At 38.1% G+C, this 25,007-nt stretch overlaps 3 long non-coding RNA genes across 5 annotated transcripts; 1 reads left to right on the forward strand and 2 right to left on the reverse strand.

The window, feature by feature from the left end:
• Positions 1-5,088: 5,088 nt before the first annotated feature.
• On the reverse strand, positions 5,089-9,045 carry LOC120436323. Its single transcript, XR_005610310.1, has 2 exons — positions 8,989-9,045; positions 5,089-7,518 (listed from the first exon to the last, which is right to left on the reverse strand). It is a non-coding gene; the product is annotated as an uncharacterized LOC120436323 (long non-coding RNA).
• A 29-nt stretch (positions 9,046-9,074) lies between these two features.
• On the reverse strand, positions 9,075-14,949 carry LOC120436322. Of its 3 annotated transcripts, none has more exons than XR_005610309.1 (5): positions 14,800-14,949; positions 14,402-14,447; positions 14,120-14,279; positions 12,941-12,975; positions 9,075-9,308 (listed from the first exon to the last, which is right to left on the reverse strand). It is a non-coding gene; the product is annotated as an uncharacterized LOC120436322 (long non-coding RNA). The 3 variants fall into 3 exon arrangements; XR_005610308.1 differs by having other exon boundaries at positions 14,394-14,447; positions 14,800-14,841; XR_005610307.1 differs by lacking the exon at positions 14,402-14,447 and having other exon boundaries at positions 14,800-14,946.
• A 4,129-nt stretch (positions 14,950-19,078) lies between these two features.
• Positions 19,079-20,817, forward strand: LOC120436324. Its single transcript, XR_005610311.1, has 3 exons — positions 19,079-19,731; positions 19,807-19,872; positions 20,396-20,817. It is a non-coding gene; the product is annotated as an uncharacterized LOC120436324 (long non-coding RNA).
• Positions 20,818-25,007: the final 4,190 nt, after the last annotated feature.

Below are 25,007 nucleotides of genomic sequence, written 5' to 3' on the forward strand. Positions count from 1 at the left end.
GAAGCTATGAGCTATAAAAATCCAGGCAGACAACCTGTGTCTGTCCAACCAATCAGAGAGCTTCTTATATCCCACGGTGTGGCTAATTTGAATAGCCGCAGGATTTTTAAAATGAAGTTGTTAATCCAACAGCTAATCCAGCAGCTAATCCGAAAGTTAATCCCCGAGCGAACAGGAAAGGGAAATGGATTTTGAAATGCAGTTTATTAAAGTAAGCATTTTAAAAATCACTTCATTAAATTGGAATTCAAAAATGAATTTACAAATGGAGAATTTATTCTACAATTCATTATTTAAACACAGAATTCTTTATTTCGATGCGCGTGGCTCTTGTGGTCCTCCATAAAGCTGGACTGATTTGCTTATTATCTCAAGCTCCATAGTTCTCCATGAACAAGACCATCTAGTATTAGTGACTCCACTGATCCAGCAATTAATCCCAAACCAAAGCAGCTAATCAACCCCAGACTTGGAAACAATAATTCATATGTTGACCAAGTGTCCTTCAGATGGTAAAGGAGGTAGTCGTGTTTCCCAAAACCATGACAACAAAATAAACAAATTAAAAAAGTAATGGAAAACTTTCACCTCCAGCAGCCTTCACCTACAAACACTATTGGACTCCTACCATTGAAAATAATGTAACTGTTGGGAAAGTTAACCCCTCAACTCCAGACTCTTCCTCTGGCACATAAACATTACTAAAGGCCCACCACATCCCACAGTGGGATTCAGAACATCCTTAAAATATTCTTTGCACAACAAAACTGTATTGTTCTTTTACATTATCCCCCCTTTTGAGGCTAGAAACGTAGTTCCAGCTTCTGAGTTTGATGGAATCTTTTCAAGGGGAACTGGATGCTACGTGACTTCAGCAAACTCCTCCCACACTTAAATTTTTTTACTTTAGTCATTTGTAAGCTGCACTACATTTGACCCACCACATCCCACAAACAAAAGATAATTGCAAAGCCACAGATCTGTACAGCTGCCTCAGCTATGGAGTTGCATGGGTCATTTGGTCTGGGTCTCATGTTTCCCACACAGAGTGGTTTTAGAGGGAGGGACTCCCTCCTCTCTGTCCTCACACTGACCCATGCTGCTGAATTCACATCCACATCAGCTCACACTCACTTTCTACCTTCACCTGCAGAGGAAACACAGTAAGCGGTGCTCGAACCATTGACCCACTTCCTCCTGAGCACATCAGGATCTGTACTAAATCTGAGCTGGTTCTAATTTTTTTTCAGTTTTATGACACTCTGAATAAATATTTAGTTAGAAACATGGAAGCAATTTATTATAATGTCACACTATAAAGCATTAGTAAGATATTAGCAAGCGCTTAATTCATCATTTATACATATTACACCTCGATATGTCATTTATAAATACACCATTTACAGCTATCAATGCTAGTAATAATCATAACCATATTCAGAATAATATATCTGTATTTACATTATTACTATTATTATATGACATCATTATGAAGTTCTACTGAAGGTGTGAATGTGAGCTCTCAGATGAGCAGTGAGGCACAAACACTGACACAGCAGAAAACTGCAGTAAACACAAAGATGATTTCTCAGCGTTACTTCAAGAACACAGCAATGAAACTAAACTAATAGAGTGAACAATAGTTTACAACATGACTAAAATTAAAGCTAAACAGTAAGAAAGCTAAATCCTAAAGTCTGAAATACTGAAAAGTTCCAGATGTTTTACCTTTACTTGGAGAAACGACTCTGTGTTACTGTGAAAAACAAAAGTGGCATTCACAGTAAAAACCGAGATGAAAGGTTCACATGATGAGGACGTGAAATCCTTTAAAAAGTGATGCTCCCTATTTGCATTCCCTCTCACCTAAAGGGAAGTACACCAGTGTACAACTGACATCTGGACTGAATACAGCTGCTGGATTCAGTACAGATTATGATTATTATATAATTATATAGTATAATTAGTAGTATTATAAGTACAGATTACAGATCCTCAGGTGTCCTGTGACCAAAAGAGGTTGTCCAAATTTACTGAAAATAATGTAGCTTTGTAAGATTGTGAATGTGGGTGTCCAGGTCCTTTTTTTATTTTTAGCTGAGTGCCACAGGAGGGTGGAGCAGTGTAGAAGTGAGTGCTGGGTTTGAAAAACCAAAAACCCTGCATGGTTTGTGTTGAATGAGTGTGTTACAATATGCTGAAAGGAATATTTAGACTCTTTGCTGAAGTTACCAAAAAGGAAGGAATAAAATGCAATACTTGTCCTGAATCATCATGTATTAGTAGGCTTTTATTTTAAAAATCTGCAGAAATAGGAAATAACCAAAGGTACATCAACATTATATATTCATTATTGAATGATACTCTCCAACCATCCGTTTTCTGCCTCATAATCCAAGAGAAATGCTCAGACTTCCCTCTTCCAGCCACCTGCCTCAGCTATTCTTTGTACACAAAGGCGTTCCCAGGCCAGCTGAGCAGCATAATCTCTCCAGCATGTGCTGGGACTTGCCCAGGCTCTACTCTTTAGACACCATGAGTAGAAGGTGCAGAAGGAACAAAAACAAAATCTGCCTTTGTTGCACTTATCAGGGCTGGAACATTCAAGGTCCATCATTAGAGCTACTCCTCCAAACACCAAGAATCAAACACAGTTGTCGACCTGCAAAAAACAGAACCACCACCTACATCTAGGGTCTCACCGCAGGTTCATCACTGAGGTGTATTATTTAATAAACCAAGGCCAAAATCACAACCTGAAGGTATCTTAAAAAAAAAAAAAAGAAAAAAAAAGAATGTTTTGGTTCATTTCATTTATTTTTATACCAAGATGTTGATGAGTCGATCAGAAACACAACCTTTACCAGGAGTCCATCCATCAATCCAGAAGGACGCTCAAGGATCTTCTCTAACAGAGAGGTCACAGATTCATGGAGTTTTGGCTCTACTCTCCTCATCCCGTCTCTAAGACGGAGGTCAGCACCTTTCAGATGAAGCTCGTTCTGACACACTGTGCTCACCTTCATCAGAAATAGAGCGCTACAGCAGCTTCATCACTGCAGGCGCTGATTAAGTTTATTTAAAGCCTTTTGTTGTCCACACTTTTCCTCTGCCACTTATCTATATCACCATGTTACACCACAACATGATGCAGATAGTTTCAGAGAAACAAAAAGAAACAAAACAGTAAAAAACGTTTGTTTTTAATTATTGTAGATCAATTTGTGTTTAAACAGGACTTTATTATTCAATCATTCTATTACCTGAATGAATCAGTTAATGAATCGGCTGTTTCACAAACCAATCATAATCACTTACAGGGAATACCTCATAAAGACAAATGTTTTATTTTTTTTCAATTTAATTATCTGAACTTAGCTTCAGTGGGACTGACATGTGATTATTAACTCTTTATCTGATAAAACACACAAACAAAAAAAAATAACATGGTAAGTGTAAAATATAAATTACTGCATAAACATTTCTCATTGATAATTAAACATCTCCATCGTCATAGTGGATTCAGTGGCTCCTCCTTGTGGCAGGAAACTGTTACTGCAGAACAAAAAACACAGAAACGTTTCGTTCTATTGTCGGGTTTTTATTGAGCTTAAGCAATTAACCTGCAAACGTCAGATGTAACAAACACACCAGAGCTGCTGCTGAAGTCATCAACACCTTCCTTAACATCACACTCAGAGTCAAAACAAAGGTTTGAATCCAGTTTTCAGAACGAAAAACAAGCAATTAAATAAACTGCATTAAAAACAACCAGAAACAGGGAAGAAAAGAAGAAGAAAGAAAAATCCCTACATAGGCCAGTTTTTCCTAAATTTCCCACAACGCCTCTGGGTTGCTTTCCACACTTCAGACCATGGTCTGCTACAGTGAAAAAGACCAGGGTCACATGACTGCTGTGATTGCCTTCAGACATCACAGGTAACCCGAGCAGAGACCCTCACCATTCAGACTGTAACAGCGCAACGATACACAAACACACGGCACCTCAGAGCTGATCGATTAACTGACTGGTTGACTGACAGACAGTTTGTGCAGTTGTAGCAGCTTCTTTAATGGTTTTTACAAGAGAAACACTGTAGTGCCACCTGTGGTCACACCAGAACAAGCAGCAGTTACACTTAAACCAACTTAATCAACCAAAACATCGTGGTCATGTGACCAGGATCATTTAAGTGGAAATGATCCTGGACTTTGGTTCAGTCTGTCCTGACTCCCGTTAAACTCTAATGATCAACAGGCTTAAACTTGAGCTGAAGTAAAGAAACTAAAAACACTGGATGTTTCCAATGCTGTGAAACCCTGACAAATACCTCCGTGACACAACAACTAAGCCAAGGAACAAAACAAATTATGAAAACAAAACACTGAACACGACTGATTGGTCTTCATCAGATGACTGACAGGCAGAATTATTCATATTAAAACTTAACACTGAAACTAATCTGAAAATGACTTAAAGTCAACAACTTTATTAGATCCCAAAGTCATGACTCTTCACAATAAAAGGCTGAACTCTGTAGTGCCTAGAGTCTTTGTGTAATTAAACAGAGACAGTTAACTCCACATGTTATGATAACTGATGAAGAAGACTCTAAACCACTGATCGGTTATTATCTGTTATCACTGAAAAGAGAAAAAAATGAAACAAAAAACTGATACAAACAAAAGAGGATCCCGGTCGGTCCCCTGACCCTAACATTTTGTTAAGATCTAAATTATGACACTGTAATAATTAAACCAGATAATAAATAAAACTGAAATGTTGACTAATAAAATCTGAGGTATGAAAGTTGGGAGTAAATCTTTGACTATGGAAGCAAAAAACTTTGATGCGTTGGCTTGTGCAAGAAAACAAACTGTGGTTTGAAGACTGAACCCTGAAAATCAAGCCAGTAGTATCGTTTGCAGAGTTGAACTGTTGCTCAGTCAACTAATCAGTTAATCGGTTAATCAGCTCTTTGTGCCACCTGGGAAGACTCACACACATCTGCGTTGCAGCTTTTTTGATCTCCTCTAACGATCACTTCATAAACATAAAATATGCAGGTAAACGATGAAGCTTAAAGGGATCCATCTGCATCAGAAACAATAGCAGCAGTAGTGAATATAAAAAACAGCCGATCTTTAATAACAGTAATATAGTATATAGTAAATGATAGAAGACGCAGACAACAAAATCTGATATTTTACTGACTATTCTCAGCACTGATGGTTATAAAGTCATGCTTTTGTTAGATTGTGTTGGATGTTTTGCTGTTTTTGGTAAACAGATTATTTTTGAGGGGTTTTTTTGGGTTGTGGGGTCAACTGGAACATTTCTTTGGAATGTTTTGTTGTCAAAAACATAAATAAACTTCACTTTTACATTTTAGTTTTTTAAATAAATAATAAATAACAGCCTAGTTTTAAGTGCTTATTTTCCCTTCAACAATAATTTCTTCAAATAAAAACAGAGCAAAAAAAAATTGCATAATGTACAATGACCTCCTTTAGAAGCTGCTAATCATCTGCAGAGATCCATGCCATCAGATTTAGTAAGTCTTCAATTTGCTGGAGCTCCTCTATTGTTAATAAATGATAATGATAATAATAATAATAATAATAATAATAATAATAATAATAATAATAATAATAATAACAACAACAACAGTTATTAATACTACTACTACTAATAATAATAATCATAGCTGTGACAGCTCCATGTGGTGGCCGATTGTTCTCACTCGTTTCACATATCTGACACTTTAAAGATTCATTTGATGTTGAATGTCTTTGGATTAAACTTAAAGAACTAATGTTTATTTACGTCAGTGATACAAAGATACACATGCAAGGAGAATCACTGAAATGAACACAACCTAAAAAAAAAACAAAAAAAACGCTTCATAATCCCGGTCTGTGGCAAACATCAGTGTCTATATGGCGTCACTGTGAAACATCCAGGTAGATTAAAGCCTGTTAAATCAGCCTGACAGTGTGACTTCCTGTTTTATTCATAGATGACAGACAGCACTTTCCTCCTGGTGATCGACAAAGAACGTGAACAAGGTAAATCAGATTTATAAAGATGTTTTCTGTGGGAGAATTCCAATCTGATCAATATGACTAATATTGGCCCGTCACAGATATATTTTAGTACAATTATAACGAAACACACACTGAAACTTTAGACGTTTAAAGCTCCCGCAGCAATCTCAGGAAGTAGAACAATTTTGTTTTTCTGTTTATGACAGTAATCTGGGTCGCATCGATGTTGTTTGGATACTTTTCTTCTTCTGCTGCTGTAATGTCCTTTTTTTGGTCTCAGGCATCAAAAGAGCTTCATTAGGGGTAAATAATGACCGGTTTTAAAACCTTGTCAGCTCTCCATAGAACTTATTTTTTTATTTATTTAAATGGTGGCGCTCAAAGGTCAAATGCACTGCAACTTAAGAAAACATTAACAAATGGAACAAGTACACAAAACAGAAAGGAAGTTGAAGAAAACACAACGGAAACAGAAAAAAAAAAAAACTTTTTTTCTGAGGTTTTGCAATTTTTTTTTCTTTTATTGTACTTTGTGCGTTTTTGGAGTATTTTTCTACTTGCAGTTCGTTTGACCTTTGAGGGCCACCATCAGTTTTGAAATCATTGAATTTGAAGGCTGACCTGAGTCAGCGGATGGATATCAGCCAGGAGACTGGTACATCAGTTTTTCAGGTATTAACCAATATTGGCCAGTATGGATACTTACAGATTTTGGAGGTTGTTTCTTTGTTTTCCAGTAACACAGCATGAAGTTAGCACGGAAAAGCAATGAAAACACCGTCCGACTCTAATCAGATCTAAATAGGACTACACCGATATCTCTGGTGTCATGACACAGCTTGTCCAGCAGGCCAGCTTCGACTTGATTAGCAACACTAAGCTAAACAACTATCTTTATGATTATCAACATACATGGAATAACATGACAGCGTGTCTTTAGGAGATTGTTTATAAATGGATCAATTTAACGTCGATGTCATGAACGTTTGTGCAGCAAGTTCATTCATGTTTGCTCTGGAGGGCTGAAAACAGGTGGAGGTGGATGCAGCGGGTGAGTTGGAGTGTAACAGTCGCAGGTGATTTCGAGCTGAGGGTTAGTTTTTACATTTTTCTGTCATCTGATTGGAAGATGAGTTATATCAGCACACTGAACAGACTAATAAGACGATAGATGTTTGCATAAATAATTCAAAGCAGCTCCATCATACGTTTACCATGTTTAGAGCAAATAAGGTAAAAGAAAGACTTTTACCTTATCCGACAGTGTGAAATGTTATTTTTAAGGTATAATCTAGTTTTTGATTAAAGCTAAACCCGACTTTAACTCCTGTGCCTACTTTCAAGGCAAGAACTGCAAAAACAGAGCAGGACAGAGGAGAGTCAGGTGGTGGAGGGAGGAGGTTACCGCTGCAGCACGAGGCGAAGCAGTCACAGGAGGCAAAGGACGTGGAGTTATCACAGCGGGTTTCTCTGCAACACAAAAAAGACAAACATCAGTTTAATCAGAGCTGAACGTGTAAAAAACACCTTTTTCTTTTTAAGGGAGGAAGCCTGAGCCAGTGCAGCTCATCTGGACGTTAACATGAAGTCTAGGTTTGGATCGTGGCTAAAAAACTGAAATGTTGCTGCTGCTGGTCTAAAAATAAAGATGTATTCTGTTACTTTTTTTTATTTTAAAACGCAACTTCTTAAGTGTAGGATTTGTAAGTTTGCTGGGAAACAGCACGATCTTTGCTTTATGCTGTCAAAACAGTCAAAAGTCAAATCTACACGAGGCACATCTTAGTGGTTCAGTAAATTAGACCTTCATTTTCGTCAGTGTTTGAGCTCTCGAAGGTCTGTTTCCTCTTTTATCCAGTCTGTTTTAACACTACCGCAGCTTTGTAGGTGATGTATGCTGCTTCTACAAACACCCCTGACAGTGGAATATTGAAATATTGTAGGCGGATCAGAAACAAACAAACAAGAAGAAAAAAAAAAAAGCTAATAAAATACTTTCCTTCCTCTTGTAGTGCTGCTTCTGATTTTCGATTCAGATTTAAGTTCTTGTTTTCACTTTTTTCAATATGAAAAGTGAACAATATTTAAAAGGGAAACGTGACACTGGAACTCTTTAAAGATTCAAATGTGTTCGCAGGCTTTGGTGCAGTCCAGCAGGTGGCAGTGTTGCAAAACAGAACCACTGATGGGGCTGCTTAATAGTCTGATAACCATGGTTCACGTTCACCTGCAGGAAACTGAGGATTTTTTAAAAAGACTCTTAAATTGGGGAAAATCTGAATGGAGTCTGGTGCTGTTTGAGCACAAGTGAGAATTTCACCTGATATTGACCTGCTGCACAAACCCCAAGCACTAGAAAACGTTTTTATCCCCATACCTGCGCTCACATTCAGTCGTGATCAGGGTTCATGCTGTTTATCTGTGACACATGTAGGGCCACATGGACGCAGCTGACACATAACGAGGCTTAACGAGAACCTGCTGCAGACACCAACTCCAACTTTGACTTGATTTGATATCGACGTGTTGTTGTTGTTTCTGTATCAATAAAACTAATGGTGTCCAGCTTCAACACTGCAAGAGACCAATCACATTGTGGTGATGTCATAGTTTTAGAATGTGGAAAGATCCAGGCACCACACCAACACGACAATAAGAGACACACACTAGATTTGCAGCACATGTATTTTTTTCAGAGGGAGAGTGGATTAATAAAGAGGCTTTTTGTGCAGCAGTCAGCTCTTTGTGAGCTCGAGGCTTCATCGACACTTACTGTAAACAGTTTCTGCACTGAATCAGACCTAAAGAGGAAACCTGTCCTGACTTCTATTCACTAATCACAGCAGTGTGATCATTTTCTGCACTTTTCAAAGACTCCTGAGCTGCTGCTGCACAAACACTGAGGTGTTCCTAATAAAGTGCTCATGCTGCTGAACTGACCTGTGACTTTCAGAGTTATCCTGGTCTGATAGTCCACTTTGGGGATGGTGCAATCGTGCACGGGCCAGCCAGCGTCCGTCCCCTCAGGTCCTTTATGATGATGGAGAGGTTTCCAGTCTTGTATTGGTTTGGGAAGCTGACCACACGACCTTTAAACTTCGCATCTATTTTATCCTCTCTGCTGTTGATGATGTCCAACACAACTTGGTCATCCTTGTCCCTCCAGAAGGCCTTGACCGGCTCGGACAGCTTTTCAGAGTAGACGCAGGGCAGGAGGACCTCATCACCGATGAAGCCGGTCATCACAGACTGGCTGCTGGCTGCAGGACGACAGGACAGGTGAGTTACAGGTTACCTGTGTACAGCTTCACCACAGCTCTCTGGTTTAGTTCACTTTTTGAGCAACAGACTAAAAACTTAATGTTCCAGTTTTTCCTCTGGATAAACTTCCGTCCTCTGAACCAAATCCTCAGAAGGCAATTTATGGAATCAGTCTGTGGTTTGGAAAAACCTTAAATACATAAAACACTCACTGGATGTTCTCCTGCTCAGTAAACCCTCATGAATCTCTTTAAAATGTGCAGAGGCCTGTCACTTTTACTGTCAATAAAATCTGCCACACGATGATGGAAGACTCGAGCTCCAAGGCCTGGATTTATACAATGTTTTCCATTGCTGCTGCACTGTGTAAGTCATGCTCAGTGCTGTGAGTGAGTGACCTGCAAACATCATGTGACTTTGAGCACAGGGAAAATCTCCTCACAGCAGAGGAAGAACAGGAGCAGTATTTTAGCATGAATTAATCTGATTCAGCTGTAAATGTCTGTCCTGAGACTCTGAGGAGCCGTAAACTGAAGCCAAGAGCAGCTTTCCTCTTTTCCAATCTGTAATCCAAGTCCTTCACCAGCTGCTCCTTAAATAATTCACTAAATGACACCGACCTACATGATTACAGAGCTCTGCAGAAAGGTGAGTCAGGTCTTAGAAATAGTTCATCTTTAAATCTCTGCAAATACCAGAGACTACCAGCCTTGACTGATTACCAATCAGTCAAGGTTGGCAACCAGAGATCATACACCATTTACACCAGTGACTGCACCCCTACGCACCCCCTGCAACATCATCATCAAATTTGCAGACGACACCACTCTGATGGGGCTCATCACCAACGATGATGACACCGCCTACAGAGATGAGGTCCAGCGACTGGCAGAATGGTGTAACTACAATAACCTTACCCTAAACACCACGAAAACAAAGGAAGTGGTCATGGACTTACGCAAAACAAGAACCGATCCCCCTCCCCTATCCATAAAAGGTGACTATGTGGAGAGGGTGTCCTCCTTTAAGTTCCTCGGCACCCACATATCTGAGAACCTATCTTGGTCCACAAACACATCAGCCCTAGTGAAGAAAGCCCAGGAGCGCCTCCATTTCTTGAGGGTTCAGAGATGGAACAGGCTGCAGACTGACCTAGTGTCCTAGTGTCTCAGTCTTTCCCTGTTCTGTGCAATATTTTTTTGGCTCATGTGCAATATCTTTGGTATATGCAATATTTTTTGGTCTTGTGCAATAATTTGGTCTCAGTGGAATTACCATCTCCACCCTAAATGACCACAGGCCCCTCCACCCTTATTTATTTATTATATTTTATAAAAAATGCTAAGTGTCTCTCATATGTTTCTTTTAACCAGTCGCCGGGGACAGTTTAAAAGAAAATAAACTACTGTAAGGGTCATTAACATAATCCCAGGAATAAAGCGATAGCATCCCCAGGAAAGTAATAAATTTTACTGTTTTTTGCCGTGACTTTTCACTTTAACGTGTTTGTACTGATTTTTGTCCTCTTTTATTTCTGATGATTTTACTTTTGTTTACTGTGGTTTTATGGATTTTTGCCCCTTTTTTTGTTTGTTTGTAGTAAAAGCACACACTCACAGCTTATTTTATGACACTTTCACAGCTGAAACAACAAAATAATTCCAAGCAACCTACTTACATTATAAGGGTTAATTCATTTATAATGAATCCAGTCATAAGACGGTAACGGGATCCTGGTTTTCTGCACAGTCTTTAGGGTTTTTTTTCCCATAGTACCTACTGGGACAGGCCCAACGTGGCACGACTCTTTTTTCCATTACAATCGAGTACAACCTAATGCACATTGGGTTGTTATAGCAACGTGGGCAAATGTCTCGTAACATCATTTGTATGCGACCTGAACGCCACAGCAAAGATGGACGTCGGGGCGATGGTATACCTGATTTTAGTGAAGGAAACGCTCTCATGACTTATCAAGTGACGACACTGATTAGCTAATCGATGGCACGCAGTCTGTTGGACGGCCTCAGATCACTTGGAACTCTAAAAAAGTACCTGGTACTACTACTTAATGGAAAACCCTAAAAAACCCTGTTGTCAGTGACTCCCGGGCCACCTTGCAGCCTCTTTATTGTATGCATCACTGTATGAAAAAGTGAAATTGTATCCACAGTATCAACAAAGGTTCTGCTCATCTCTGCTCTTTGTTTACATGCAAATATACACTCACAACACTGGATCTAAATCCTCTGCTGCCCACAAAGGGAACAACAATTGCGAAGCTAAGAAATTTTCCAAACTGATCTCTAATGACTGCACAGTTTTAATTTTGGTTTATTTTAAAGGAGGGCCACACAGACTTTCCTTGGCATGTTTCTCAAGTTTGTTCAGCTCATCGGATGCAACACAACAAGAACATGAACAGCAGGAAACCACAAGGAGGAAGAAGAGTCACACTTCACTAGGAACTGAAACTGCACCACTTAACCAACTAAAGAGTTCTTCTTCTTTGGGTCTTTTATTTGGTGGAAAGATTGAATCAGACTGTGTTTAAATATCTTAAGTTACCCTGACACACAAGAAGAACATTACAACTACTGGAAAGCCTTAAACTAACACTGAACCAAAGAAAAACTACACTGAGGTGAGCGAACACGCCCTGAGAGTCAAAGTGAGAAGAAATATGGAAACCCAATAAAACAAGACATTAATAATAATAATAATAATACTAGTAATAATGATAAGCTACACAAAATGTGACTTTAGGAAAGATTCTGCAATTTGGGACAGGTACATTAGAACATGTCTTGACTACTGGCTAGTTAAAATATGAAAAATCATATAAAGACCTCGGAAGACTTCTCACATGAAATGAGCAACTAATCCACTGTCAAGTATTCTAAATTGTTTTACTGTGTTAACTTTTATGTGCAAATTGCTTCGAGCAGTTCTTAAGGAGTTTTTAATGCCTCTTTGTGTATTTTAAACTTGTGAAAATATGCACGTTTTAATCCATCGGGAAACCCCAGATTTTTCTTTCTATTCGGATTAGACAGTCTACTGATCGTTTTGCTTTTGTGGTATCATTTATCATATTTGTTCAATCCAGCATGAAAACTGAATTAAAATAGCATTAATTCAATTTGCATTTTCTAAAAACACCATGTTAAAAAAATATACTATTATAGTTCTTGTGAACTATTTAACTACATACTTAATACATTAATTTGGAAAAGAAACACTTTAAAAAGTACACGCAGTTTATAGAGGTAAAAACTGAGCTGCGTGGGGATTACACGAGGTTTCAGATTGCTTTATATGAAATTGAGTTTCATTTCATTTATTTAACATTTTTAATTATTTTAATTGATTCTTTTATGTTCAGAAAGGCCAGTGACAACTTCAGGCTTTTATTTTTAATACTGTTTGAGACATTTATGTTAAACATGCAATCAGACTGTCAGGTGTGCTTGTGAGGGGGGGCTGAAAGTGAGTGGATCAGCCTTTTAAAAGAATAAAATACCTAAAGAAATATCTGATGTATGAAGCTCAAATTTCACAACACTCGCTACATACATATATCCAAACTTTGGACCGTAAAAAATGTAGATTTTTTTTATGCTTGACTCACCCAAGCTCAGACTCGACAACAGGAACACCATCAGGCTGTGGAGACAAAGAAAGACACGCAGACTTTAGTGTAACTTCTGATTCTCTATCAGGATGAAGGAGTCACTGTGGCACAGCTGATGTTACTGAACTGAAGTCCAACAAGTCTGCAATCAAGGAATCTCAACAAGTGAGTTCAGCAAAGCTCAAGAGCAGAAACAGCAGTATTTAAACGAAAATTCAGCTGTTAATTAATCATTAAAGGCAAAAAAATACAATAAATTTTAATGATGCAAAATCTGACATCAGGAAAAGAGTGGACTCTAATCTTCTCATTTTCAAGGAAAAACTGCCAAAAACGTGAACGTTAAACCTTCGTAAATGTGTTTTCGTGGTGTAAAGTTGTTTTTAAAATGAAGAAAGGGAGTTTTAAGTGTGAATGAGAGAAAACTGGAGGTTTGTCTGGATGTTCTCGCAGGTTTTTAAAATCATATTATCTGTGATCCGGGGTTTCAACATGTCGTGTTATTTATCTATGAATGTTATCTAAACGTATTTTTAGCTAAACTTAAAACGATGGAGTGAAGTGAGTTGGCGGAGAAGCAGGAGGAGTTAAAGCGGGTCCACGTGGGCTGGTTATGTGAGCAGAAGCTTGTTTATCTGCAGTTAATTCAGAGATATTCAGACTTTGTCTTGTTTCTTCTTTAAAGCTGGCCAGTTCCAGGAACTGAAGCTACAATAAAACCAAGCTAACATTGAACTACGTAGCTAGCCTCAGTGACCCATCACACTCATTTTGTGGCCCAGTCGTTGCCCGTTTCATCACTGACCTGATTAAACTGTTCATGTCGTTTCTTTATACCTTCCAGATGCCAAAAATAAACTTTAGATTTACTTATTACTGCTAGTTTTCCAGCTGGCTGTACGTTTTCGGTTTACGTATCTCAGTTACGGAAGCCGTTAGGCCGTCACTTCCGCTTAAGGATTTTTAAAATTAAGCTCGGTCTCATAATAATGCAAATACTAGTATTAAATATTTTTAAAATGTATCTCAGCTGTGTTTGTGTGTGTTTATACAATTATTTCACCTTTTTTTTTTTAAATCTACATTTTGAAGCCTTTCACGCTGAACTTCTGCTGAAATGTTGCGATTTTTGCTCCGAAACTCCAGTAAAAAGCAGATTTTCCAGCTGTAACACACCTGTCACATGTCCTGCAACCGCCACACGTCACTGAAAACACCTTGTGCTCAGGTCGGACCACCTCATACTGTTTTCTCCTTCTCCTACTGCGCCTCCTCCAGCACTGGTGTTGCAGAGACTTTTGCAGCCGTGTCCACGAGTGGATGATCCTCACTGGGCCTGCGTGAAGGGTGAAAAAATAGAAAAAAACTTCAGTAATTACACTGAAACACTCAAACCGTTTAAATAAAGTTTGTTTGAAAAGTCACAGAATGTCCTGGAGACAGAATTTACTGGAACACCTCCCGTTTAACCCTGTAGGTAGTTTCCAGCCGCCCACACGAAATACTTAAAAAAAAAAAGAGAAGTTTTTTAACAGTAAAAAAAAAGAAAAAAAAGAAGAAGTAGCAGTGTGACAAAGTGGTTAGGCATGAACTCATTTACCACTTGTCCCTTAACCATATTGATAATTTATTTCTTTGTTATTTTACAGTCAGCCATAATGCTTTAATTTAGACATTGCTGGTGTAACTTCTCGTAACACACACTATCCTGGGTTTTGTTTGTGGTAGCAGTAGTTACATCCATGCATGTTTTTTAAAGCAAACACTACTAACCATCAGGTCATCTGAATTTTCTTCTGTTCACAGGCAAATGTCTGGTAAATTATGTTTCTTTATGTTGTTTTGGTTATACTTACCATGGTGTCCATGTTGTTTATTCAGGTCCTATATTTAAGACAGGTATATCGGAAGGGCCGCCCCGTACTTCCTGTTTATATAGGGTCATGAGGTCAATGATTGCATCATTGGGTGTAACCAAATGGAGGGTTTTTCATTTTGTATAGTATTGTTTATTTTCTTTAAAGTAGCCTTTTGATTATATTGATTATGATTATATTGTATGCAGTGTTTTACTTTACAAACCATTTAGCTGAGTAAATGAGTTTGTCAATTTCATGCATAATCTTATTCCTGTTCTTTGTTTAGAATTGTATTGTTTGGTCTGACCTATTTGTTTCAATGGTAGAGACTAACGAGGTCAGGTGTGGGCAAAGTCCTGTATAAAGCAAGTGGGATTTTTGCATGCCTGATTGATTGTTTTATGGTAAAATGGAGATACCAGCAATAAAGTAGGCTTAAAAGAACTTCAATCGTCTGCTAATGCTATTTACTTATCACCTTCCTTGCTGCTTAAGTTATGCTACACACTACAAGCAGTAAAAACAAAACCACTATTGTAATGCAAAAATAACTATTTTATTTTTTTGTCTCAAAATATTAATTTACTGCATATATGTTCCAAAAAGCTCTATATTCATTTATCATCTTAGAGATAATGTAGACATAACCTATCAACATATAATGCAGTGTGACTGATACCAGCCGTTTCGCGGATTTTATTATTTTTTTTTTTTTTACAGCATATTGTGTTCTGCGTTCTGATTGCTGTAGACCATTGTCAATCAATCTCGTGCCGTGTCTCCTGTACAGCAGCGCTGCGGTCCCCAACACCCGGGCCACGGTCCGTGAGTCGTTTGGTACCGGGCCGCGAGAGTTGAGGCTCAGTGAAAATGTGAAGTGTATGGTTTTCAGGGTTTTTATCGTTAACTCGGTTTCCCTGGGTCTTTTCCTGTGTTGTAGTTGTGTGTCTTATTTTGAAAGAACTATTTACGCATTACCATAGCGACCAGAGAGCGTTAAGGGGCAGAGAGGAGGATGTTACTTTCAATGTTGTTGGCGCATTTCAGGAGGAAGTTACACAATTACACAGTGAATTCTCGGTTATTATTATATTTACAAAATACCACAGTTTTTGTCTTGGTAATATCATTTTATTTTGTTGTATTGACCGCGACACCTTAAAGGCCGGTCCGTGAAAATATTGTCTGACATTAAACTGGTCCGTGGCACAGAAAAGGTTGGGGACCGCTGCTGTACAGTCCAGAATGCGTTTAGCTTTTCGAATTTACATATATCTTCGATCGCTAGCAGTGTGACTCTGAAGTGCTGTACTGTATGTTTGTAAGTTTTCTCCCCAACAAAAACGTTTTGCACCATTTTATAATACTGGATGTTTCTATGAAGGTTTGAACTGTTTAAACAAAAGAGAAAAGTTTGAAAATTTTCATGCCTGCCTGAGAAAAGTGTATAAAGCATGTAGTGAGGGGTTTTACAGCCTTAAAACATCTATAATAACTGTAAAAAATAAAGTTGGCTACTTTGCGGATTTCACCTACCGCGGGGTATTTTTAGAACGTAACACCAGCGATAAACGAGGGACCACTGTACTATTAATAGTAGAGTCTGGGACATCTAATTGATTAACATCAACATTGATTATTATGCACTGCTTTTTTTGTTCAAGGAGGGCAAAAAATATAAAACTCTCTCTCAGCTTGTTCATTGCCAAAAATGGCCACCTTTTGTGTGTGTTCACAAAATGCTATAAATTTTATATTTATTAAAACATGTTTCTACTTTTACCGAATTGACTCTTTAAATTAGCACCAGTCCTTTTAAATCAAAACCAAAATTTTTATCTAAATTCTTTTTTTTTTTACTCTTTAAATGCTGGTTAGGTCATATATTACCAGTAACTTTTCAGAAAAAAAGGTGATAAAGTCCTAATGTTTTCATGAAACTTCCTATTTATTTTTTTTCATCTGTGCATCGGGGACAAGGCTGTCTTGCAATTGCTGAGGTCACTAGTGTGCGCCCTATTTCTTCCAGGATCACTCTTCATTTGTAGGTTTTAGTGGACTGTGAAGTGGTTTTCATTGGACGGAGGCATTGTATTCCACGACATCCGGGAGATTGTAGAAAAGAGCAGTAGGGGAGACCGGGGATAGTTGTAACGTGGGTCAGTTGTAACACTTCCAATTTCTCCAATCAGGGCTAAGTTTCAAATGATGTGATTCATCCTGTGCATGCCCAATTCAGTTCGGCTATCAAATGTGAAAAATCAGCACATTTTGTCAAACACAGACAATTTAACACGAAAAAAAGTAATTTGTATGCCAAAAGTAAGTTTTTCTACTTTATTTCAATTTCTAATAGCATTATCTGCGTTGCAGTTAAACTCATCAAACTTAAATTATGTTATTTGGATGTCTATGGGGATATATTCTGTGTAGGTCTTTAGTGCTAATGTTTTAGCCGTTGGCTGTAATGTTAGCTAGTTCATGGCTATAGGAGTCTGGGTCAGTTGTAACAGCAACAGTCTGGGTTAGTTGTAACAATAATGCAGATGTTACAACTTACCACACTATTACTTTAACTTATATTAAACAAGTTGGGGCAACGACATCAGCAGAGAGGTTCACTGGTCGCCTTTGTATATGCGGTTAATGCCATTGGCAACACAATTCCTCCACTGTTTGTGTTCCCACACATACATTATGCAGACCACTGTGTCAGAGATGGACCAGTAGGAAGTATTGGTAGTGGAAATAAATCAGGATGGGTGCAAGAAACAGATTTCCTCATCTTCCTGAAGCACATTGCAAACCACACCAAGGTAAGCCATGATAAGAAGTAATGGAATTGTGATGCTGGTGCACAACTACATTTTTTCAGCTTCATTGTTATGTTCAAAATTGATGCAAGAGTTGTAGGTTATAATGCCCACTGAGCCAATGAGGCCAAACTCAAGGAAGACCAATCAAAATGAATGAAATATTCAGTTGCAGAAAATTCCATCATCTGTCTTTTTTGGGGGGTTGGAATATATTCAAAAGCTAGATTTCTGCATTCTGTCACACACATAGCTACATAAATGGCTCTAAGTGCATTCATGTGTTGAATAACCAATGATTACATGTTAATATTTTGTCAGTACCCTTATTTGATTGTGTTACATTTCACCCCAGGATATGTTACAACTAACCCAGACTATGGGGTTAATTGTAACATTTCACTCTTTGTGTTGAGACCATACCATGCAATGGGTAATTGTGCTGCAGAGAAAATAGCTGCACTATTTAATAGCCGAGACATGTAAATACTTTGCATTAAATTTTCAATCCACTACCTTAAAAGAGCTCCAATTTACAGACAGAAATGTCAAAAATGTTACAACTATCCCCGGTCTCCCCTAATGCCCTTCTTGTCATCTTTCCAGAAAAATAAGTGATCTGGAAGCTGTTAGGCTTACTTACAGCAGCAGCACTTTCTGCACCTGCATAAACTCCAGGGCAAATATACTAACAGCTTTTGTTGCTGTATGTGCTGCAGCTGCAGCTTTGAATTTTTTTTTGAGAGTTAATGTTTTGGCTATGGTATCTTGTTATTAAATGTACAAGAGTAAAAGTGTTTTTAGCATGTGCTTCAAAGCTAAGTTTGACTGGGAAACGCAAAGCTCAATAGTGCATCAACAGAAATTCACTGCAGCCTGTGCAATATTTAATGCGTCATAATTTATTCCAGTCTATCTTGCAAACACATATTTGTGCTGCAATGTCATGCACAAACTATTGGATCCTTAAGATCAAACCTATGTCATTCTTTTGGTCCATTGCAGTGGGGTAAGCCATCAAACACCCTTATTTGAAAATCAGAATATTACATTAAATTGCTTCTTTGGCCAAAAATGGGTAAATGATGTAATTTTTTAAAAAACATTAAAAACTACAATTTACATGTGTTGATTTAGTACTGTAAATAATAAGGAATTAAAAAAGGTTGTTATAATGGGTTTCAATTGGCCAAAAATGGCCACGATAGAGCCAAGAGGAACAATAGGATGTTTAGTGTATATATTTTTGATGAATTTAAGAAGCTGAAGTTGAAAATTATAAAAGCTGAAAAAAAAAAATCTAGACCCTTGGTAAGTTTCATTCCATTTGCATTAACACAGCAGAAATGGTTGAAAAAAAAGAAGTGAACTGGCCACATATGGCCAGCACAGAGCCCAGAGGGTTAATGTGTAAAATGTATAAAAATGTTATTGATTACAAGGTAATACATTACTGTTAATATCAACGGTAAGCTTTTTATTTTGAATTTATAAGTATAAACAATGCTGTTACATTTACACTGCAATTTTTTACTATAAGTATGGACATGGAAACAAGTGAGCAACATTTTGAAATAAGTTTAATTGGAATTCTGTACACTGAAAAAAAACAAAAAACAAACAGACAGTGCCTTCATCTGTCCATTAAATGTCAAACATCACAATGACCCATAGTCCCTGCTCGTCAGCACAAGCTTTTAAAAAGAGCTCCATGTCCTCTGCAAACTGAAAAACAAAGAGGAGGAAGTCCCTGTACACAAACACACTGCAGATGACAGGCCAGGCAAACAGCTATTGATCTGTTTGAATGACTCTTCATCATGTGAGCCTTGAAGTTTTTTTTAAGAAGACTAAGACCACAGTGAGGGCATTTCATTTTCATGGACTTTCTGTTTGTAATGTAATGTGCTGATATGTGCAAAAAAAGTCATACCCAAATACAATATGTAACCCCTATAGACATGGTTACTATTATTTTTTGTCTTGTATTATTATTTCCGACACCCCTTGAACACACTTTGATTTTCCGTAGTTCAGTGAATGCAACATACGCACGCTGCTGCATTAAGCTAGACAAAACGGAGCAAGACACCGAGAGCAATCAACAAGCTACACAGTGAGTCTTTTGATATAAAATAAGTGTTAAAAAGTACCTTTAACAGTATCTAACTTAAAGTTATGTACTTTTCAGAGCCGTTTATGTGTTTTGCTCTCGACCAAACCAGGTGGAGCGTGTGTTTGTTTCTTGGGAACTCCGGTGAGTTACTAAAGATGATACGTTAGCAGGAAAACCTATGCTAACTTTACATGTGGTAAATACTGCAACAGTGTGAATTCTGTATTGCCTAAGAAAGCTAAAACCAGTCGGAGTACTTGAACTGTGTGTGAAATGGAGTGTTGTACTTTATTTTATTGTCTATTTGATTAAGCACTTTCACAAATGCACAAAACTAATGCAAGATGCATTTTTCTTTTAGCTATAAATGTTATTCAGTGCTTTTTCTGCACTTTGTCATTTTCGTTATGGGTTAATTCATGTAAATAGGTTATTTAAAACTAGTTACATCACAAACATTTCATGATGTGATTACATATGCCTTAAAAAGGGGTATATAAAAACATTTGATTGTAATGCTGTAAAGCAATACAAATTGAATTCATAGAAACAGAACAATGTTAAAACAACAGTGTACTTGATTTTGAAAACTTTATGAGATCTCATTTTATTTAGAAAAACTGTTAAGAACTATTTTGTTTGTTGCTCTGTACTGTATGTGCAGACTGTTTTATTTTTGTGATCCTGGATCTGATCCCGAAGTGGTTCTGGATATGGATGGCGAGATGGCGAGCCAGACCCTGTGAAAACTCTTGGCGAATCCAAAAGCAGTGTGGCCAGCTGTTCTGGATGCAGGAGTAGATCTACAGATGTGAATTACTTCAAATCGCAGGATTTCAGATAAGCAAGAGCAACAACTACTTACTCCATACGGATCGTTTCTCTGAAAAACTATTGAACTCACAATATCCTGCTCATCAGGAGTCAGGTCTAAAGAGACTACTTATTTTATTTTATTATATTTTGTTGTTATTTTCAAAAGAGCGCTCTTCTCTGTTGATCTTCTGTTAATTTTCTATGTTGTTTACATTGGGTTATTGCACCATTGTAACATTGTAATAAATCTGCCGGCTGTTCAACACTCAATTCTCTCAAATTTATTTTACTCCTCTCGACTCTAGTCTATAAGACTAACCTTACTATACTAAGCAGGTGTTACAAATAAGAAATCAGCTATTTTGATTTTAAGGTGCAACTCTGGCAGCATTTTTGCCATTTTCAGGCCTCTCCTCATGGAGAGTTCATTGGATCAACATGATCTCTGATCTGGTGATTTAAAGTTGTGTTAAGTATAGTTCAATCTGCCCCAAACATCACATGCTTCATGGGAATCCAAGTCTGGAGATATCTATGTCCCAATATTAGGCCACACTTATAGTGTTGTCTCAGATCAAATTTACATCAATGGTTCCATGCATGATGTACAAAAGAGTGACAAACACCATACTGCCCATACTGCTCAGCTGCAGTATGGCATAAGCATAGCTTGCCTTGATATACACAAGGGTCCTATCATCTGTGCTTGCAACCTTTATTATTATTATTATTATTTAGTTTATCAAGTATTTAGAGTTCTCAGGCCTTTTAACTCTGTTCTGACCTGAGTGAATCCAGTCTGCAGTATGAACTCTTCAATCCAGCAGACAGTATCTTCACACCAGAATCTTGCACATTGTTGTTACTCAGATCCAGCTTCCTCAGATGAGATGAGTCACAGTTTAAAACTGAGGACAGAGCTTCAAAGCTTCTCAGTGAAAGGTTACAGCCACTTAGTCTAAAAGGAAAATAACAGAGCAATGATTAGCTCTTTTAGTAAGCTGAATATCTCAATAAATATCTGTGTACTTAGACAGCTTTCTTGGAGGCTTTGACGACTGGTAGCAGCCTCAGAAGAGCCCTTTCTGAAACATCATATTTCTTCAGCTCAAACACATCCAGATCCTTTTCTGATGACAGTAAGATGAAGACCACGGCTGACCACTCGTCAGGAGACAGTTTGTCTGCGTAGAGACGCCCTAAACTCAGGATAAACTGGATTGTCTCTACTAGAGAACAATCATTCAGTTCATTCAGTGAAAGAGATTGATAGTTTTCTCTGTAGGCAGATTCTCACAAAGCTTGTTCTCAATGTACCGAACTGTTTGTTTACTGGCTTTTGAGATACTTTCTGAATCAGTCACAAGGCCTCTGAGTAGAATCTGATTGGTCACCAGTGAAAGACCCAGCAGAAAGCGGAGAAATAAGTCCAGGTGCCCGTTTGGACTCTGTAAGGCCTCGTCCACAGCACATTGGTAGAAGATTGTGGATGAGGTTTGTTCTTTTTTCCAGCAGATTTGCTTCAAAGTTGATAAATGTCAGATGGACATGAAGAGCAGCCAGAAACTCCTGAACACTCAGATGGATGAAGCAGAACACCTTGTCCTGGTACAGTCCTCTCTCCTCTTTAAAGATCTGTGTGAACACTCCTGAGTAGACTGAGGCTGCTCTGATATCGATGCCACACTCTGTCAGGTCTGATTCATAGAAGATCAGGTTTCCTTTCTGCAGCTGATCAAAAGGCAGTTTTCCCAGAGACACAATCATCTTCCTGCTCTCTGGACTCCAGTGTGGATCTGTCTCAGCTCCTCCATCATACTTGACCTTCTTCACTTTGGCCTGAACCACCAGGAAGTGGATGTACATCTCAGTCAGGGTCTTGGGCAGCTCTTCTCCGTCTCTGGTTTTCAGCACATCCTCCAGAACTGTAGCAGTGATCCAGCAGAAGACTGGGATGTGACACATGATGGCTGTGTCCCAATTCAGGGTCTGCACGCTTGAAGTACGCGCACTACGCGTACTACATACGGTGCGTACTATAAGTATGAGAAGTGCGGAAGTGAGATGCTTGTGAAATGGGACGGTCTAGCCTTCGTCGTGCTGCTCAGGTTGCCTAGCAACCATGATACTAACCGCGAGAAACGTTACATACAGCTTTGTTTGACAGAAATGAAGGAGAAAAAATGTTTTGTTGGTCATTCATTTTTGTCATGACATCACTTTGATTAGTTGAGACCACAGGACTGTAAAACATGATAGTTGGGCTTCATTTCTGTACTGAACAGTCATTTTAAAATTAGTTAGTAAATAACAATTAGCTAATGTTGTTCATGAGACTAAAATCATCTCACTGTGGTAATGTAAATATAATATGGCCAATATTATAGTATTGTCAGATTATTATGTATGTATATATATATATATATATATATATATATATATACACACACACACACACATATATATATATATATATATATATATATATATATATATATATATATATATATATATATATATATATATTACAGCAGTGAGCTTGAACTCTGGGTCAAAGATTCAAGTTGCAGTTATTTATATTTCCTATCACCTTAAATCTTCACTCAAAGACAAGTATCTCTGACAGTGTATATATAGATGTATTATGCATAAGAGACAAATATTGTTCGTTTAATATGTTGGCATTACTAAATTTGGCTCAATGCTTATATATATATGTGTAAAAAGGAAAATGTACGAGCTGTGAAAACTGTTTCTGATAAAATGAAGAGCAGACTGATATATTAAATATTCCTTTATTGGGTGAGAAAATCAGAGCATGTCATAACTGCTTTAAGTCATACAGAATAGATATCAGAGCCTTAAACAGGCTGACTTCTGCTAAATGGGTCAAACTGGGCAGAAACTATACAAACACATAACATCCTTATAGAATATGATGTAACACTATAGATCAAATTACCTCAGAATATATAAAGCATATAAACAATTACAGCAATATGATGCAACAAACACAGCAGTGCTACTAATCCAAAATACTCAAAGCTTCATAGAACTGAAACAAACATTTATTTTTAGCTCCATTCTGCTGCTGATACATACTTTAGGTTTCTGAATATTAAACTGGTTTCTGCCTTTCATAGTGTGTAACTTGAAGGCCCTGAGTACTTTCTCCCACACTGAAAACACTGGAATGATAAAATGATTTGAACATTACCTAATAAGACTGATTCAGGACAGACAATTAGTTATTTCAAACTTTTCTAGCAGTCCTTCACAAACAGGGAACAGTCTGTCTATTCTCTCCATCTGTCAGCTGCTGCTGGCTCTTCCTCCTCCTCTTCCTCACACACTGCTGAGTTTGTCCTGGTGGATCATCAGGGTGCAAAGCCTCACAGATGATGTGCAGCAGTGGGTCCCTCAGTCTGTCCTCACTCTGGACACTTGCAGTTGTCACACATGGAAATCAAATGTGTGATAAGCTGCAGGATTCAAACACAAGTGTAACTTATAAATACATGTTCATACTTTTATTACACAATCAGAGAGAAAGAAAAAGAGAGAGAGTGCAGGACAGACAGACAGGTGACAGTCTCAGGTGTACACACTGCTACAAAACAGCACAAGAGAAGGAGGATTTAGTGTTTGTGTTATTACGAGTGCTAAACAAGAAGAGTTCCCAGATGGTCCAGTGGACACATGTGTGACTCCTGTGATTAAAGCATCTTTCTTTCAGCTTAACGAGTGAACCGTCAGCTCGTTCAAACACACGTTAAAGTCGGTTTGGCTCGACACCACCGAACAGAGGCAGCAATATAACATAGCTAACATTAACAGTGCAGTGAATCCTGCTTGTGCCGTCATATTCAGGACTGCAAACCGAGCAGCATCACTGACTTTCAGCTTGTTGTGTTTGTGGATATATGACTGACTTTAATTACGCATAAAATGTAAGATAAGGTCGACTATATATATATATATATATATATATATATATTTAGAAGTAGATCTACTTCTACTTTAAAACCAAGTTAACGCTGAAAGTACAAACATCACTAATGTCACACAACTTTGCCGACATGTGGCCAACAGTAATGTTTTAATGTTCTTCGTTATTAAACATTCGCACATAAATAAGTGACATCATATTCAGTACTTACTTTTGACAGTTCACTCTTCAGCCGCTCCCTTCTGCCGTATTTTGCGGCAAAATTATCCACACCCACCGCCGCGCTATGGATTGTGGGATATATGGGACCACGAAGCGTGCACCGGACCACGCTTGATATTTGGGGAAATCGACGGCGCATTTGGAGTATGCATTTGAAGTACACTTCAAATTGGGACAGCCGTTGTCGCGTGGCGGTGACGTAATCGCACTTAAAATGCGTACTTCAAGCGTGCAGACCCTGAATTGGGACACAGCCGATGTGGAGGCTTCGTGATGTCTTGATGTGGGA

Source organism: Oreochromis aureus, linkage group 23, assembly GCF_013358895.1.
Source record: "Oreochromis aureus strain Israel breed Guangdong linkage group 23, ZZ_aureus, whole genome shotgun sequence".
NCBI classification, from domain to species: Eukaryota; Metazoa; Chordata; class Actinopteri; order Cichliformes; family Cichlidae; genus Oreochromis; species Oreochromis aureus.